Below are 17,011 nucleotides of genomic sequence, written 5' to 3'. Positions count from 1 at the left end.
GAGGCAACTTGGAAGACACGAGTCTTAACAGAATCGTGGCATAACTCGCCGTTGTCGCGTTAAGACGAACAAGGCCAAGGGTTAGACCGAAGAGACAGGCAGCGGACTAGCGGCAAAAGGGAAAGTAAAAGTGGTCGCAGCATTAAGGGTAAAGGAAACGAACATTTAGCGCTGGGGCGAAGATTCTACCCATTTTCTTTGTCGATGCGTTTCCCGTTTTCACTTAGTATTCCCACGGTCGTGGGTGGCAGAAGGAGTAAAGAAGCAAACTTTAAATGATGCTTCGCCGTCTGTCAACCGGTCCGGACCCTAAGTGCCTACTTCTTTCGTTACATAGAGATTTAGAAGCACACACAGCAGTTAGAAGAAGATCGTTGGCTTTCATTTACTCTATCCTTCGTTCTCTCAGTTTCACTCTTTCTCTCCCTTTGCCTTCTTTTCCTTTCTTCTCGATTTTGTCCTGTGTCAGCATTAGTTCGTTCTTTTTGTTCCGCCCTTGCTTTCGGCACCCATCGGTCGTGTGCGACCGATCGGAGTTTGAGCGAACAGAAAGTGAAAGATAGGTCCTAGCGATCGTTGTTCGTTGTCCACCCATGCTGGTATCATTTCGACTGAAGCGAAGTTTCCAAAAAAGCGGGTTGTTGTCAGGAGTGGTATAAGCATCAGGAGCCTGAGGGATGGTAACCGGACAGTGCTAACATCATGATTCAATGCGGCTAAAGTCCTGGGGGTTGTTCAACGCATTTCATGTCCTTCTCTCCCATTTTCTCTCCATTGTAAGTTTAATAGATACATTCACAAGCTTATACACATGAATGAATGTGTTCCGACACCGGCCTCTCAGCTATTTAAATCAGCGCTGCTATGTTAACTATGTACATTTTTATAAGCTCCCCGTTACCGCTATGGCTTAAAGTTGTTTTATATGCGTGATCATATGCGTAAGCAGAAAGATAACGTAAAAACGTAACTTGCAACAAACTTAGATGAAAAACAACAAGGGTATACACTAACCAGACATAGCATAGGCTTATGAAAAGTTTCATAGAAAATGAAGTGTTGCTTTATTTGGAGCTATTTATGAGTAATTTTATTAACATATATTGCAGGTTACTGAACTTCATTAGATTTCTTCGCAAGTTTTCGAATGTCAAATCGTTTGACTCAATCTTTTCAAACTAGTGGTAAAAGTTTTTTTTTTTTCCTCTGGTCTTTTTTAGGTAAGTGAACGGCGAACTCCGATGTGATCAATCGGATTTCCAGAATACGGCGGGTCCTAAATGATGAAAAACCCAAGGGCATTATCGTTTTGATAATTAAGTATATAGTTTGAATTCGCTTAGTACTCTTAACCTGGTCGCAAATCCTTGGAAAAAGCCTATGCAACAGAATCTATATGTAACTAAATCTACCTAAATCGATTTCTTAAAGCAATTGGATTGGATGATTTTTTACGTGTCGTCAGAGTATCCGTGGGTCAGCGGATCAGTACTTTTTTTTTTATTTATTTGATTTATTTGTACGTAGAACGTAGCTCAACTTTGAACAAATAAGTCGTTTTTTATAGTGTTTGCTATTTTTTGGCATTTTTTTTTGTAGAATGTGCTTAAAAAGCTGTAAGTACTAAAGTGGGCTATCTTCGGGTAAAGTTTTTGCTGAAAAATGTCTTCTGTTTACAAAAAGGTAGCCGAACGTTTACATGGGGGTCTATAAAAAAGGACGGGTACGTTCTTGACACCACCTTGAAGTTCGCGTTAGAATGCTATGGACACGTCAATATCCAAATCTCAGTTTTCAAGTCGAAAATGCCCTCCAAGAAAAAGGAAAACTTAGCACTGTAAGGGGTTTTTTATGACGCCGAACAGAATCAAAATGCCAAACAATTCATCGAGCATTGACATTTTCAATACGGGATTGATCGAAGCTAAGATATCCAACGAGAAGCCCGGAATAGGAAAGAGCCAAAAGTTTGCAGTACTTCTTCTAGTTTCTTTACGTAGCTCTTTCCCTTCTTTCCCGATAGCTGCGGTCTTGCGTTCGTCGTCTTACCTCTTGATTGCTTTGCAGTTTTACCGCTCCACACACGTCGCAGAATGTAAGGTGCGACTAGGTGAATGCTTGTTTAGGTAACCGTCAGTCTCTACGGCGTTTCTCACTCTATCTTTTTCGTTGGGCCGTTTGCTTCCTTGGTCTTTCGCTCTGGTGATCAAAGATCGTACGGTGGAGCAATTCGCCCACCTCCGTCGTTCTCTGGCCCCTCTGAATCTCAAAGTCGTCCTTTTTGAGAGATTTTTCGGTGGTCTCTTTTCCTCTTTGCTTTTCTCCACTGTAGTAGACACTGGCTTTTTTCTTTAGAGAGACTTAAAATAAACGACATGTGCTCCGGTCTTCCCCGTTGGTTCTTGTGTCATTCCGCTCTTTTCCACATTTTTTATGACGCGGTTTTTCCTGCTGTTGTTGCTGCCGCCGCGAGCGTCGATTTTTGCCAAAGACTGCCTAAAAACGAATATCGCTTAAACGATAGTGGAACCAAACGCAGCGTCATGGCACGGTCCGGCGATGCATTGCATCCCGTTACCCTTGTTCGCCGGATCTCGCGGGTTTGGAATCAGTACAGCTTCGGCTGCTTTTGGTTCTCGCTTGGCACAATCTATCTCTTTCGCTTTTTTCTATACAGCCACTGCCTTTACTACTTCATTCTCTCCATTCTTTTATCAGTGTCCTTGCTGCGCAGGCTCATCGTGCGCCGTCGTCCTTAGCCAGCATTACCCGACTACACCGCGCCGCGACGTGGGGCTTGTTGGAACTTGCTTTACTTTGCTAGATCAACAGAAACTGTAACGTAAATAGTAGAGCGGTACATGGGGAATAGAAGACAATGCGCTTGTCCGGGAATTCCTTCGTTGGAGTTGCCTTCCACATGTAGACACGTATCGTTATCCGAGTTTTGTTCCTGTGGTGAAGGCCGCGAAGTTGTAATTGCAAGCACTGTATTCGATAACCGAGCCAGCAGCTGATTTAGCATGCAGGAAAAAATAACTAGGAGAAAACAGGCGAAGCACAGTATTTATAGGCGGACCAAGCTGAGCGTATGGCGGTGGTGATAATATGCACAGTTCAATCTGTGTCACTTTTTTCTTTCAGCTCCCTTCGTGATTCAGTTCCCGCTAGCCCACAGAGTGCTCCTGCTGCTCTTCGATGCAAAGATTATCTCTGCATCAACACAAGTTCTTCGCCGATGCCGTTTACTATATCCGAACTCAGCAACAGCCGGCACGCAGGATCCTTATCCGCGAACCCTTTTTTGCGCTGACTTTTTACGGATACTTCTCACCCATTATACTGTCCTCCTATTGCTCTTCCCACTGTATCAAGCAATATTCCTACGTCTTCTTTTCAGTTCATTCCCGTTCCATGGAAGCACGCAAGTGGAACCGTTTTGGTATTTTCGTTTGCAGGATGTCAGTGTCGATCTCAACAACGTTAGTGAAGGCAGTTGAAAAGAGGGATTGAATGAGTCGCCTTGTTTACCCTTCACCTTTGTGCTATGGGGGGTGGTATTTCGCTAAGCTATCACGCCGAGTCGCACGCGATATTTCTTTTCTATTGATGGATTGTGAGATGGAGCCTGTGAACCCATCAATGACCTTTAGATGGTCGGTGAATAGGAGCCTCAGGGATGGCGGATAGTCTAGCTTCCGAATTATCCTTTTTCGTATGATGACGACACTTAGTAAACGTTACGGTAAACGGCTAGAGAGACATTAAAGTCAAATAGTCATATCTTTGAGATGCGTTTGAACGATACAACGTTACCTTTTACATAGTATTTGTTAACATTTGTTTGCTTAGAATTTCTCAAGGATAGCACAACCAAGTTTGATGAAAACGAACAACTAACATGATGAGCTTCCCTGTGTTTTTCGATTTCTTTTCTCAGAGTTTTCCCTGTATCGATGAAATCTTCCAGTTCCTGGTTCAAGATCGCAACGATACGCCATACCGCTTTACTTTTTCCGCTTGCTGTCGTAACTTTTTGCGTCAGAATCAGGACAAAACAGCGCTGTTACAAAGGGCCTAGTCTGCATTCGCGTCATCATTAACTCATACCTGCTTGCAAAAATTCACAAGCAAATGAACATACGTCAAACAGACAAAGACCTGCTCAGGTCCGGTACATTCGACAAGAGTTAAAAATTGTTCTATGGCCAAAAACGTATTCCAACGCTTTAATAGACTATCGTCAGTTTTTTTTTTTGTCCAATCACCATCTGCCTACGAAGTTGCCAAGATAGATGCCGAGAGTACTATAGTTTTTCTGCCTCATGCGATTTGGAGCTTCGGAGAATGAAAAAAATATGGAGCTACGTCTGGCAGGAAGAGCTAAACGAATATCGGGTACAAACTACCACATCAGTGACGTATCACATTATGTCGACCCATTCACAAAACGAATGTAAACATAAAACTGTGTGTAGGAGGCACCCAGCGACTGCCCATGAGAGTCTCCCATATTGCTGTAAATGGATTCTGCACGTTTTCCACAATTTTCACTCTTTTTCTGCTGTTCTCATAAATGCCATCGCGTTCAGCCTGGCAATTGACAAAACAAACAATGGCCAGTTTCTAAACTGTACTCTGACCTCGATATGTGCCTTCTTCGCATCTCGCTTTTTCCCTCTCCCTTTCTCAGTCACGGTGCCGGTCCAGGGTCCGCCACACGATTTTTTAGCTAGGATCACCAAGAAAGGCCAAAGAACACAGATGCCAGCCATCTCAGAACCGTCTCCTTCTTTTCCTGCACCCTCTGTCTCTCAGCAGAGCAGATGGATTTCGTATTATCGCTGCGCTGGGCTGACATTTCCTACTTCATCTTTTTCCTTACAGGGGGTAGGTGGACCCTTTGGCGCTTGTCTTCACTTTCTTGGCAAGTCAGGGTCCCAATGGTAGCTATCCAGCGATTTGACCATGTCCACAGTCGCGTCTGCGACTTGCCAGTAGCGAAAGTGGGCCCGCAGGCTGTCCCGGTCGTTATCTTGCCTTTTATTTCAGGTTCTTGCTGCTGTCCCCGAACGGAAACAACCTTTTTGTAGCCGTCACACAAAAGATAGATTGCACAACAAACGTTGCCTGTTTCTTCTCTCTCTCTTTCCTTGCTTGCTTTTCTTCTTCGTCGTCGTCGTCGTCTTCCTCGTCTTCGGCTTTTTGCGTTTGCCCTCCTTTCAAGGACTGTTTCGTGGGCAACCACCACGCCATTCTTCGTCTCGGAGGTCGGATACGAAACAACTATCTAAGAAAAAGTGATCAGCCTGCTTCGCTCGACAACGTACGGCACGGTGCACATCGATGAATGGAATAACGGCGTGCAGGACTCGGTAAGGCAGAGTAGCAACAATAAGCCCTTCGTACCCTTTGGGTGGCAATGGTGATTGTGTATCCCTAGAAGGTCTAGCCTGGTAATGTTGCTGCTGGACACTGGCTCATTATCCTGGGTACTACTTATACCTGCCGAAATAAAAGCCTAAAGATATTTCCTCATCCCATTGCCATTGTTGTTAGCTTACTGTGTGACTGTGCGTCAATAAACGGCCTAAAATACCCACACAGGGAATTCAATGGTAGCAGGTGTTATCGATTTCAGCCATGATACTACAATAAAGTAGCAATAAGAACAAATAGCATACAGCGGAGGGGTCGGTACGATTTCTTTTGTTTATTCGACGAGAAATAATGGAGAGAAATGGTCTGATCCAACCTTTAATATAAATACATGGCCTAGATTGCTGGCCAAATTCCGGATGCCATTATGGGATCATTACATTGCCCCGTAGTTTGTCGCAAACGCTGGACAGTATTCAAATCTTCAAAAGTTTCAAATCTTGTCTAGAAAGACGATGTCAATATAAGCATTATACCAAGTCCTGTTCTCAGTCGATACGTAGCGGTATAGCCTGAGAAAAGCGTTTTTATTATTAAAGCGTGCATAAAAGCGCTTGAAGTATATGCATGCTTATCTGTGTAGTTCATAGCATTAAATTAATTAAGGCTTAATGTTTCAATGACATTTTTTGCTTTGGTCCAATTTAGGCGCGCGATACCAACATCGTCCCTACCCCTATCAAACACAACAACATTCTTAATCACTAAATCTCTATAAACATACAACTTCTACTTTTCTTTCTTATAAACTTCTACTTTCTTATCTATCTCCGAATTAAAGATGTACACCTGTCGATAACCTAGGCACTACTATTTTTATTATTGAGTTTTCTTGTGCTTACAATATTATTCGACCTACTCAAATTTGCTCTTAGGGCAAACCTTTGTTATTGGTAGGTAACTGGCCCTGATAAACATGCCGATTCACTCTGTCCTTCCAGAAAAACAAAGGAAAGAAGTACGTCGGCGAGTAGTCGAACGGTACTTATAGACCATAGTCACATCCATGCGCATCGTAAGAATACGATGCAGTAGGTAAGCCGCTGCAGTGTACTGTTTTCGTGTTAATATTGTTGTCCAAGTGGATAGCAGCATGCGAGGTGCGAGTGAATACGCTCTGAGTCGCAGACACTGCCATGTTTGTGTCGCCGTTGTGCTACTACAGAAGGCGGCCTTACTTTGGTTTGGGTCAACTGGGGGTCCACCTAACCGTGATAGATATCCATATCGTGCCTTCCTCTTTTCGCTGTCTTATTTCCCTCTTTTATTCCATCGATTTCTCTGCTTCGTGTCGGTTGTTAGAGTATCGCTCCAACATTTTCTATGCCCAGCTTCTTGCCCCATTTACCGCCAGCTTTCCATATCTAGAAACGGGAAGGAAACTGAAAAGGAAAAAAAAAACTGTGGGACTCCTACTTCAGTTCGTTGACGTTCCCTTTTTCTTTCTTACTTCAATTGCTTCTAAAAAGCTTCGTCCTTCTTTGCAATGAACGAATTACTAGTACCAACGTGGCGCGTTTTTTTGCCACCGGTATCAACGTCCAGAAAGGCTGAATGCCACAATTGGCCGCGCAGAGGAGGGACCCTAGATAGCTCGGAGTAAACCAACACAAGCAGTATGATTGACGGGAAGTTGCATAGCAGTGGCAGGAAGGGTGTGGCAGCTTTTGAGGGTAGTAAGGGGACATTTTGGGTCGTTCTGTGCCTCTTCAGTTCAAAAACGAGTGGCAAATAACGCAACGTGTCCAAGTCTTCTTTTCTCGATCTCAACCCTCATTGACATCAACACCGCACTCTATAGGTTCATGCAGGACGTCGAAAAGCAGAATGAGGCTGGCCCGTTTAGAGTCTGGCCTGTTTTCTGCCGGGGAAACCGTCGGCCGGGGCTAAACAGATCTGTTCCTTCTCGATGAAGACTGTGACGAGGTTTCGTAACAGTGGGTAAACGACGTGGGTTGTTGGTGGTTACGACGAGGCGATGGTAAGGTGCCGGAGGGTGCAAGTATAGTTTGCGATGGTACTGCATGACGGTGACAGCGGTTTTCTATTTATTCCACAGTGCAATTGAGACACATTTTAGGAATGGAGAAAGGGAAAAGGACAGGATGACTAGAATGAACTAAGACAGTGGGAGACAAACCGTGTCGTAAACCGCTTCGCCTTATTTTGAGGTATTGCCTAAGAAACCAGCAAAGTCTACGATTGGTGTACTGAGATACAGTCGAATGTTCGAAATATGCTCCCTTTTAAAGCGTAAAAGGCAGTAAAGACGTTGGCTGGATGTACTAACTTCGTTAATATCTTTTGCAAAGGTGCTGTACTGATGGTAGTATAAGGACATGAGAAGGATAAAAGCTGTCGTTTTTATTGCAGATTTGAAACATTGCTGAATTTCTCTTCATTGACATGTGTTGTCAGGAAACGTGGAGAGTGTCGATTTTTTGAAGTCACGCTGTTGGTTCCTGTTGGTCGCGAATGATCTGTTTTTTTCGCGCGTAGGATAGGGGAATAAATTAGCGATAGAAATTTTTCCTGTGGTGATACATTTCAGGGGGTTACTTTTACGGATGGCATGTCATACCACAAACCACCATCATAAGAACTATTTTGCCCATACCGTTATTCAATGTAATCTAGCACGTGATGGCCATGAACACAATTCTATAAGAAGTAATTGATCCGATTCATTCCTTCATATGCGACCGGCTATTGCAATAGAGGTCGTGGGGCAAGCAGGGGTGGAATGACCGTAAAAAACGAAGACGGAACCCGTCGTAACGCTGGCAGTTGGAATGGCGGTGACGCTGTCAATTTCTCCATTCGTTCGTCGACGACTGGTTCTCCACTCCTTTTGTTCTAGTTCACTCCAGTTCTCACATACTCACCCCCCTCGACGGCAGCGAGTCTATCGTAAGGTTTAACCGATCAACCAACCAACCAACTGGTCTCGTACAGACGATCAGAATGAAGGTTCCTGTGTCTGGTGACTCGTAACAGCTCGACCATAGACTGGGCTTTCTTCGCTCGAGTCCCATTCCCTACCTCGCATTCGTCTAGCGCCAGGTCCTGCCAACATCTAGTGTGATACTCCGTGTCGGTGCCCCACATAGATACTGTACGAGGGGTAGTCACGCGACCGTATTGGCTAGCTAACTGGCCAAGGGCTGCCGCCTCAGACGACGGCGACGATGACGACGGCAATGGCGAGGACTCACTACCTTATGACTTGCAGTTTTTGAGGCTTCCAGCTAGCCCTCTTTGGTTCACTATGATCGGGCCTCTTTCGATTTCGCCTATCCAAGTCCACCGATATTTGGCCACACTGCAGGCTCCCCAGCGGCGTATCGATTTTAGAATTGATCTTGAAAATCGCAATTGCCGAAGTCGTTCGTCTCGTCGACTTTAGACCAAACGACTTGGAGAGACTGCAGAAAGAGTGACGCGGCTCTAGAAAAGATTCGAGCGTGGTCTGACGCCGCTGGCCAGCGACAGGGGGGGAATGGGCTTTTTTTGTGGCATCAAACAGAAGGATAATGGCGCCCATCGGATAAAAGGAAGCAGTGATCTTTATGGAGCTAGCCATTATCAGCTGGGTAGATGAAAGACGGGGATGGATGAGAGCCGTTCAGGATTGGGAAAGCTTTGCGAAAGAAGCCAACTAACCGATCCATCCGTGGACTGCTCCGTCTTCGGCCGCTGCCACTGCCACTAACGCGGTTCATCTGCCCGTGGTGGTTCCCTAGCGGTCGATGCTGTACCCTGGTGTGCTCATCTCAGACGGCGAGCGACGGGAGGTTGCAGGAGCTACAGAAGTTGGCAGCACAGGAGTGTGCCAGCGAGAGGAGAAAAAGCGGAATGGAGCTGGAGGCGCAGGGTTAGGGGTGAGAGAAGGCGAATCGAACTCGGCGAAAAAAAGTTCGACCAATGCCGATATAAGAAATAGAATGCCAACAATTGTCAAAAAAGGCTTCTATATCAGCCTGGAAGCTGAGTTAATAGGCGGGAGCTCCGTTTAGGTTAGACCAAAGTGGAAACTCCACTACCGCTGCCATGCCACGGCAATTACCGCCTCGTTTTACCTAATACCGTTAGTTGATCACAATATTGGTTAAGTATAACAGAAATGTTTGCTTAATCTGTTTTTGCAGATGCATAATACTTTCGACAATGCCGTATTTTCGCGGATTCTAAAAATATCTGACATCTACGCGTACGATACCATTGGTCTCAATTGATTATCGTAATAAAATATATATTTGAGAATAATTCATTTAATAGTGCTTGATATTTCTTAAGGGCTCTCCAAATACTTTGTTTAGAGTTGGATCTATGTTTCATGCTTTACACCTAACTTTTAAGGAGAATGACACAGCATCCTTTCTATCTAATATCTTAAAACTAGCAAAAATGCTTATCCTCCTCTCTGTTTTTTGCTCGTAGCTTCCATGCCCATACGCAAGTCTAGTGTGTTATCTAACGACAGTTGAAGCAGATGATGATAACACCCGCGAGTAATATACATTAGAATGACAGTAGAGACGATATCAGGGTCCGTCTAATATCTAGTCGAAAGGGCACTACTTCAATAATTACCGCCGCCGTCTCGATAGTATTTGACCAATAGCAGGCCAATGGACAAAGTTCATGGTGCGTCGAATTTTTCTTTTACCTTGAAGTGCATGAAATAGGCCTATCTGACCAGCGTTAGACGGCGTTCACACAGATTCTTTCAAGCTTCTTCTCTCTTTCTCCCTTTCAGCCCTTGCCTTGCGTTAGACTTGTCCTTTGAGACCTGCACTTTTGTGACAAATGACAGCTTCGCAAGTTTCTTCCGTCGACAGGGCACTGTAGTTCTTTTCAAGTTGTACTAGTCGCCAGTGCTGCCGGCATGCAGGCAGTCGTCGCTGTGTCTGGCAACGGTATTGTTGCCATTACATATGGCTAAGACTCGAAGACAGCTCCAATTACATTACGGGGCAACTGCCAGTTGTCCAGAGCCTATAGGCAACAATGCCTCGTGTAATGAGCAAGCAAAGGTGCAGCAACGGCAGTAGGAAATACCGATAGCTACCCTAAATGCTATACCCGTTGTCGATGCCGGCCCTTGGAGACTGGGAGTGGGGAGTAGCTAGCGATTTTTCGCCACCGTTAATACTGGAGGGGCGCGGTACGAAATTCTACGACGACAGGAGCGAAATGTTCGACGAACGGGCGTCGCCTTGTTACATAAAGCAGTGTAAAGGTGCAGCAGTACGATGCCCACATGGCAAAATAGTTGTTGTTGTTGTTGTTATTATAATAGACGTCAGTGCAGAGAGAACAGGTCCATTGAGATAGCAACGAATGCAGGAACTGAGTAAGCGACAGCTGGACATCACAGTAATGTTCAGTCCAAGACTAAGAATGTAGCGAAAAGCAGGATTTAAAAGGCAGGTGAATCCATATGTAATAAAGATCTGACTTGAATAATGCCAAAAAATGAAATTTATTGATGTTAAGCGGTGCGTTTAGATATTACATTGACAACAGCTGTAAATGGGGCAAAATTTCATTAGGTTAGGAATCAGCAGCAAAGATATTTGGGCAGCTTAAAGGGTGTAGCCGATATAAGGCTGATTATGTAGAAGGGCGTATGTATTTGCTGGAGGCCACTTTTCAAATTCTTCTATCGAGGAGTGATTTTAGAGAATGAGGAATATTTTTAGACTGTTTAATCACAAAATTAAAGCGCCGAATTGCTTTGGATTTCATCGTAATTTCGATTTTGTGCGCTCTAGTGACTGAAAATATAACAGTGTATCTTCATAAATACTATAGCCTAAGTAATGCAGCAGTAATAAGAGGGAAACGTATTTCGTATACTGGCAGCTTTCGTAGACTCGTTGACCTACCTACCTACCTACCTCGTTAGTGAAAATCGGTCTTAACAAAAAGGTCTTGAGTCCCTTTTTTAGCAGATGTTTAACTTCGCCGGTGGTGTCGCACAGATTGATAATTTCAACGATGCGTTCTTGGTTATACGTGAAAATGTTCAACTTTAGATCTCAAGAGAATCGACCGTATTTGGTTGCTCACAGAGACGGGAGTCTACTGGCTTTAGGCGTATGAAGCTTTTACGGCTCCATCGGTTGACAGTTCTGCGCGGTCTACCTCTTTAAACAAGAGTACCAAGAGGATGATTGACTGATCTCATAAGGTCCTCAAGGACCTCTCATGTATTCAAGTATGGATGGCATGATTCATACGGGACACGTTAGCCTCTTAGTTACAATTTCACGTGCATCGATTTACCCAGCGGCAAACGAAGTAGAGTCAGATGCACCGAACATTCAACGAATACATTGAATTGAGCTGGGTTAGACGAAGCTTGTTTGTGAAACAAAAATGGCAATGCAACGTTTCCTTTGCTTTGCCTAAATTGTTGGTTAACCTTTAAAATCAAACCTGCTGAGTTCATTTGTAGGCTCGCGCGGATCATACGCTGAACGGTTGATGACCAGTGTCACTTCACTTGATGCCAATATCAATAGAACTTGGATAGATTGATAGAATAGAGGTGAGCATTTAAGCCAACAAATACGATACGCTCATTATGTTCCTTCGATATTCACTTGCACGGAAGCGTAGTTGAAGCGAGATTGTTGATGTGTGAACTAGATAGAATCATGAGGTGACCTAATCTGTCTTCTCAAGTAACCAGTAAATGTACCGGGTAAAAAAACTAGTAGATTTATCGAGATAGCACCGACTTATATTTGTTGTATAAATTTTAGATCTGCTTAATAGGAAATGTAATGATATGGTGGTGTTGAATTCCGAACGTGGAGATGCGATCAAAATTTGGTGTTGATCATCCATATTTTCCGGTATACAATGGCGTCGAGCAATGGTGAGCACCTCTATCGACAATTTCATACTTATAAATACGCCATGTATAAGTATACCTATCATACATCTTTGCAACATATACGTAGGCTTGTTGTAAGGCACTGCTGTACCTTTTCAATATCGAGCCTAATCCTTATGCTTATTGTGGATGAACTTGTGTGAACAACATGAACGGGTAAATAGCTTGCACATCGAGATCATAGACGGTCATTTACAATGACTCTGCAGAGGGAAGTCTGGCAGTGGACATTAGCGCCCTCTTGGTTTCACAAAAACTCAGCGTGCGCCCCATTGTATGTATGACTACCCTCGATAATGGTTTTCATGCAGGTCTGAAGAGAATTTCTGTGTGTGCTTTCTAATGAAACAGATTGGTGGGTTCCGTAAACTTTTCGTTGGGCATACTGCTACTACTAAATAAATGCCTTAGACAATAATTAGTCCGGTTCTACAGTCCTATTTAAACATTGTTGCTTTATACTGCTGGCCGCTCCAACACGAAACGAACCGTAGACTTGCGCCCGGTTTCGAGCCTAAACTTCTTCACCTGGCATTTATATGTATGGTAAGCGGCAAGCAAACTCGTTAGAGCCGCATCACCTCAGGAGGGCTTAGTGTTACGACTACTGCCTATACGGGCACGCTCCTGTTAAGGCTACCATCGTTTGGTAGAGAACGAGCTCAATTGAGCCGTTCACTGAAGGCTTAAAAATTAATATCACGCATGCAGTATTCTTCCTTGCCTCCTGTGCTATTACAGCCGCGCTTTTATCTGGCACCTGGCCATTGCCACATAGACCCTAAAACTGGTAGTGCAAAGTAGCCTCACATTCCCTCGCGCACTTCCCTAGCACAGAGATCGCGGCCTAGCTAGTATAAACAAACGCTTTCCTATGAACAGTGGACAACTATTGAGAAAATAAGCAAGAGTCAGAGTGAGAAGGAGTTCTCCGTGCGAAAAAGATGAAGAACTTTTTCTAGTATTGCTAATCTTATGTACTAAAGCCCTCAGCATGCTGCAGTACTTCCTACATAGCTAGGACTTTGATCTGTTTTATGTATGAAAAAAAGGCTACGTTGGAACCTGCAGGCCAAGCATCGATTTCAACTATTTCAAATATGGAATATATTTTTGCTAATTCTGAGATAGAGTGTCTCCAAAAACTATTTATCGTTTTGACGTATCGTATCGTATCGAATTGACGTAAGATAAGCAGATGAATATACTGAGTGACGTTTTAGAAGTAGCCAGAGATTTTACTACCTTCCACACGCATATAATAATAGGTTACTCAAGCATATATCGGAAAGATTCCTTAAACAAGCGTAACCCTTGAATGATTCCTTCGGCCATGGGGATAGCACGCTCACATTACTGTCCAATTCTTTACGAACTTCTAATCGGTTCTCCTGAACGCTACCCGGCACTGATGCAACACTAAAATCTTCGTGCTGCAGAGTACTTTCTGGCGCAGAGTCAGAACAATTGCAAACCAATTACCCCATTTTAGCTTAGCCTTCTGCGGATAGACTTCTTTTGAAGGCAGGACCAAAGTCACACTGGCATCGTTACATGCGCAGACAGATGACGACATACAGTGTCACTCTCACGAATTGCCGCACCAGTCACCCATTGTAAAATTTGGCCATTTAGGTTATAAAGAAGTCGAATCCCCTCTCTGTTCATCTCTGTGTCCTTTGACGGCAGATTAACGAGTTAATAAAAACCATTGTGCAGTGAGAGAATCATTTGGGCAGACGCCGCTTCTCTCATATACATCACAACAACACGTCACCAGATAACTTCAAGTGAAAGAAGTGTGGCTGAGTTGAGAGATGGTCAGGTTGATAGGCGATCAGGAGGCCCATGCTTTACATTGGGCCAGCCAACTTCTTCCTGCCAACATTTCGAAGTCGTTGGTCACACCGCCGATGCCCACTAGAGCTAATGGTTCACACAGCTAAGAATGGAATGACAAGTTCATCGAGGATCGGACCAGTAAATAGAATGGCACCTGTTACAGCCGTTACTGATGCTGCTGCTGCTGCTGCTACTGTTGCTATTGTGGCTGGGAGCTGGCGATGGCTGATGAGCGGGAGCATAGAACTTGTGCCCTTAGCGGGTAGCAGGTACCAATAGCATAGAGACATTTAAACTGTCGTTTACCATCTGTTACTAGCAGTTGTTAGCTGTAAAAGAAACCTACAGGAAGATGGAAAAAGGAAAAAAAAATGTTCATTCGTGACGCTGCCTAACGAACAAAACCGGCGAATGGATATCGACATTTGAGAGCTTTTATTAATCAGGATAAGTTGGCTGCCTAAAATGTCAGTATCGATCAAACTTGTCACGATGGTTCATTTAAGAAGAATAGACAAATTACAACAAATACGTTTATAACGAATAAACAAATACGTTATTGTTTTTCTTTGTGATAACAGGTTACGTTTCATAGTTTATCCGTGTGAAATGATAGCTCTATATTAGTTTGTAGCAATTCTTTTGTAGAGAAATGACTATTGTGATCCTACGTTTGCAATGAAACCCTATTTTGATATCGATAAAAGGGGTACAGTAGCGTATGCTGTGGAACATGGCGGTACTGACAGTGGTACAATGAATCTTTTCACTTATTAAGTTAAAAAGTTATATTATCTACAACGTTTAACAAGCCTTTAATCTCCTTCGAACAAACCGAAACATGAGAAAATATTAGCTTTACAAGTGAGGCACAAGCATAATTGATATCCATATTAACAACCTGGGATTGGAAAAACAGCACCGACTCATAACAAGCTGGTTAGTAGTTCATTGTTTTTGATCAAAAACACATTAAACCATTTCTACCGCTTAGTTTCATAGACATCAGTTTCCTCCCAATAATCCTCCCCAAAAAACTAATCCTAGACGCCGGAGTTCGTTACACATTGACGTCGCTACGTTAAATTGATTACGAGCGTATTTCTGGGACCGTTGCGAATACTGTAGTGTGTTCGCATTGGGGCACCTGGAGGGCACCAGAGAGCACTATGTCGACAAAGATCATGTTAAAGGATCCAGAGGCGTAAAATGGTAGACTGGAAGCGCAGGATCTTAAGCTCTTGCAACCGCTAGCGCCGTTAAAGCGTCTACTTTAAGATGGCTGAGCGATGCGTACAGCTTTTTGGCAAGAGATTAAACCATATGTTAAACGGTATTAGGCGTCCCCTTCTTTAATCATTTCGAGCCTAAAGGTCCTTCATCAGCCATGCTGGTCACACTCGGTGTTGTTCCAGTTGCCCCTTGCTTCGTTTTACCCTGTCCCTTACTTGATTAACATAGGTTATTAAACAGCGACCATATAACTTTGCATGGCAAGCGACATTTTGTCGCAGATAATTCGCGGTCTTCTCGCGATAGCGGCGATCTTGAACCTCAAGGTTTCTCACTACTGCTGAGCTTCAAACGGAAGCAGAATATATGTATTCGCCTCTTTAGAGCACTGAGTAATAGCGCCGTATATGATGACGGAGATGTCGCGTGAGGTTTTCATTCTCACCTCGTCTTATAGTTTGTTTTGATCCTCAATACGCGTCCGAAGCAGGACACAGCACCAGTAAAAGCACATAAACAGAAGTACCATCTCAAGGCTGAATTGTGGCAAGCTATTCGACTTTGCGCAGGTTTACAGTACTAAGCAAAGACGTGGAATTATCAAATGTTTGTAAATATTAATTCCCAATTCTAAGCGATTTTTTGTTAGGGCCCCCATGGTTGTTAACAAAGGTCGGGATTTTTCCGCGCTAAGGAAAATAACTATCAATCCGTGATAAGGATTCCTCTGAGACTCGTAGAGACTTTTGAAGCGGGTTGCCTTAACGATTCATTATCCAGAGTGCAGTTCAAATAGGAAGAGAAAAATAGATAACATCATTTTTTTTTCTGAATAACATGGCCTAGCTTTCGTAATTTCGGGGAATCGATGTTAAAACGAAATGAATGCCTTGCGACGCGCGCTCCACTATAAGGATCGCAATAAAATTAACATCTTATTAATTATCGACAATATTTCCAGTGGTGCATTTCTCTTTCAAAATGAGTTTAAACAGGGAGGTGCGTTAACGTATAAGGCGTAGAAGTGGTTGTATATAAACAGCCTTTCAGTGTGTCTTGCGCAACCACAAAATATGTAGAAACACTTTAAAATATGAGCTAAATAATTTCGAGTAAAATTTATGCACCTTTGTTTTACGTACCCTTTTGTGCTACCCGTAAGGAGTCTCACACCGAATGGCTTTTGGTGTTTGTTCGTTACTTTGTGTACTTAACATATAGGTCTGCTCGACATGAAGGTCAGATTTTACGTCCAGACATGTTGAAGTTGCCAAACATGTCATCTTTTATATCTTTTTCGTCTGTATACTTTTATTACATATTAGTGAAAAAAAAAGACGTTCAACTGTTTTTCTTTAAACAACAATCACCATGCAGGACCTTATGTGCTAGTCGCTCACGTCAAGTCCAACCATTCCGTGGGTCTGAGCTAACACAGGGGCTAAACCGAAGGGTTGATGTTGTTGTTGTACTGAGACGTCAATAAAGAGATTTTCGTGTCTAGTTAAGGAATGGATTGAACGGTGGGCGGGAGCGTTCGGAGCCAAAAATTGGAAAGGGAGGTAGACGGGATTTCGGAAACTGCGGGGA

General features: G+C 43.6%; 1 protein-coding gene across 11 annotated transcripts in view; it reads left to right on the top strand.

The window, feature by feature from the left end:
* The window catches only part of LOC111250370 (ELAV-like protein 1), a 333,939-nt gene that overhangs the window by 137,150 nt on the left and 179,778 nt on the right, over positions 1-17,011 (top strand). Inside the window, exon 1 of one of the 11 annotated variants that reach the window (XM_086988640.1) lies at positions 1,226-5,375. The exons of the other annotated variants lie outside the window; for them this stretch is intronic. The gene's annotated coding sequence lies outside the window, so the exon portion shown is untranslated. Of the gene's footprint in view, positions 1-1,225; positions 5,376-17,011 lie in introns of those variants that run through there. 11 annotated transcript variants of the gene reach the window in all.

The sequence above is a fragment of the Varroa destructor genome, unplaced genomic scaffold, assembly GCF_002443255.2.
Source record: "Varroa destructor unplaced genomic scaffold, Vdes_3.0 BEIS01000004.1, whole genome shotgun sequence".
In the NCBI taxonomy this organism is placed as follows: domain Eukaryota; kingdom Metazoa; phylum Arthropoda; class Arachnida; order Mesostigmata; family Varroidae; genus Varroa; species Varroa destructor.
This window is presented reverse-complemented; position numbering and strand designations above follow the sequence as displayed.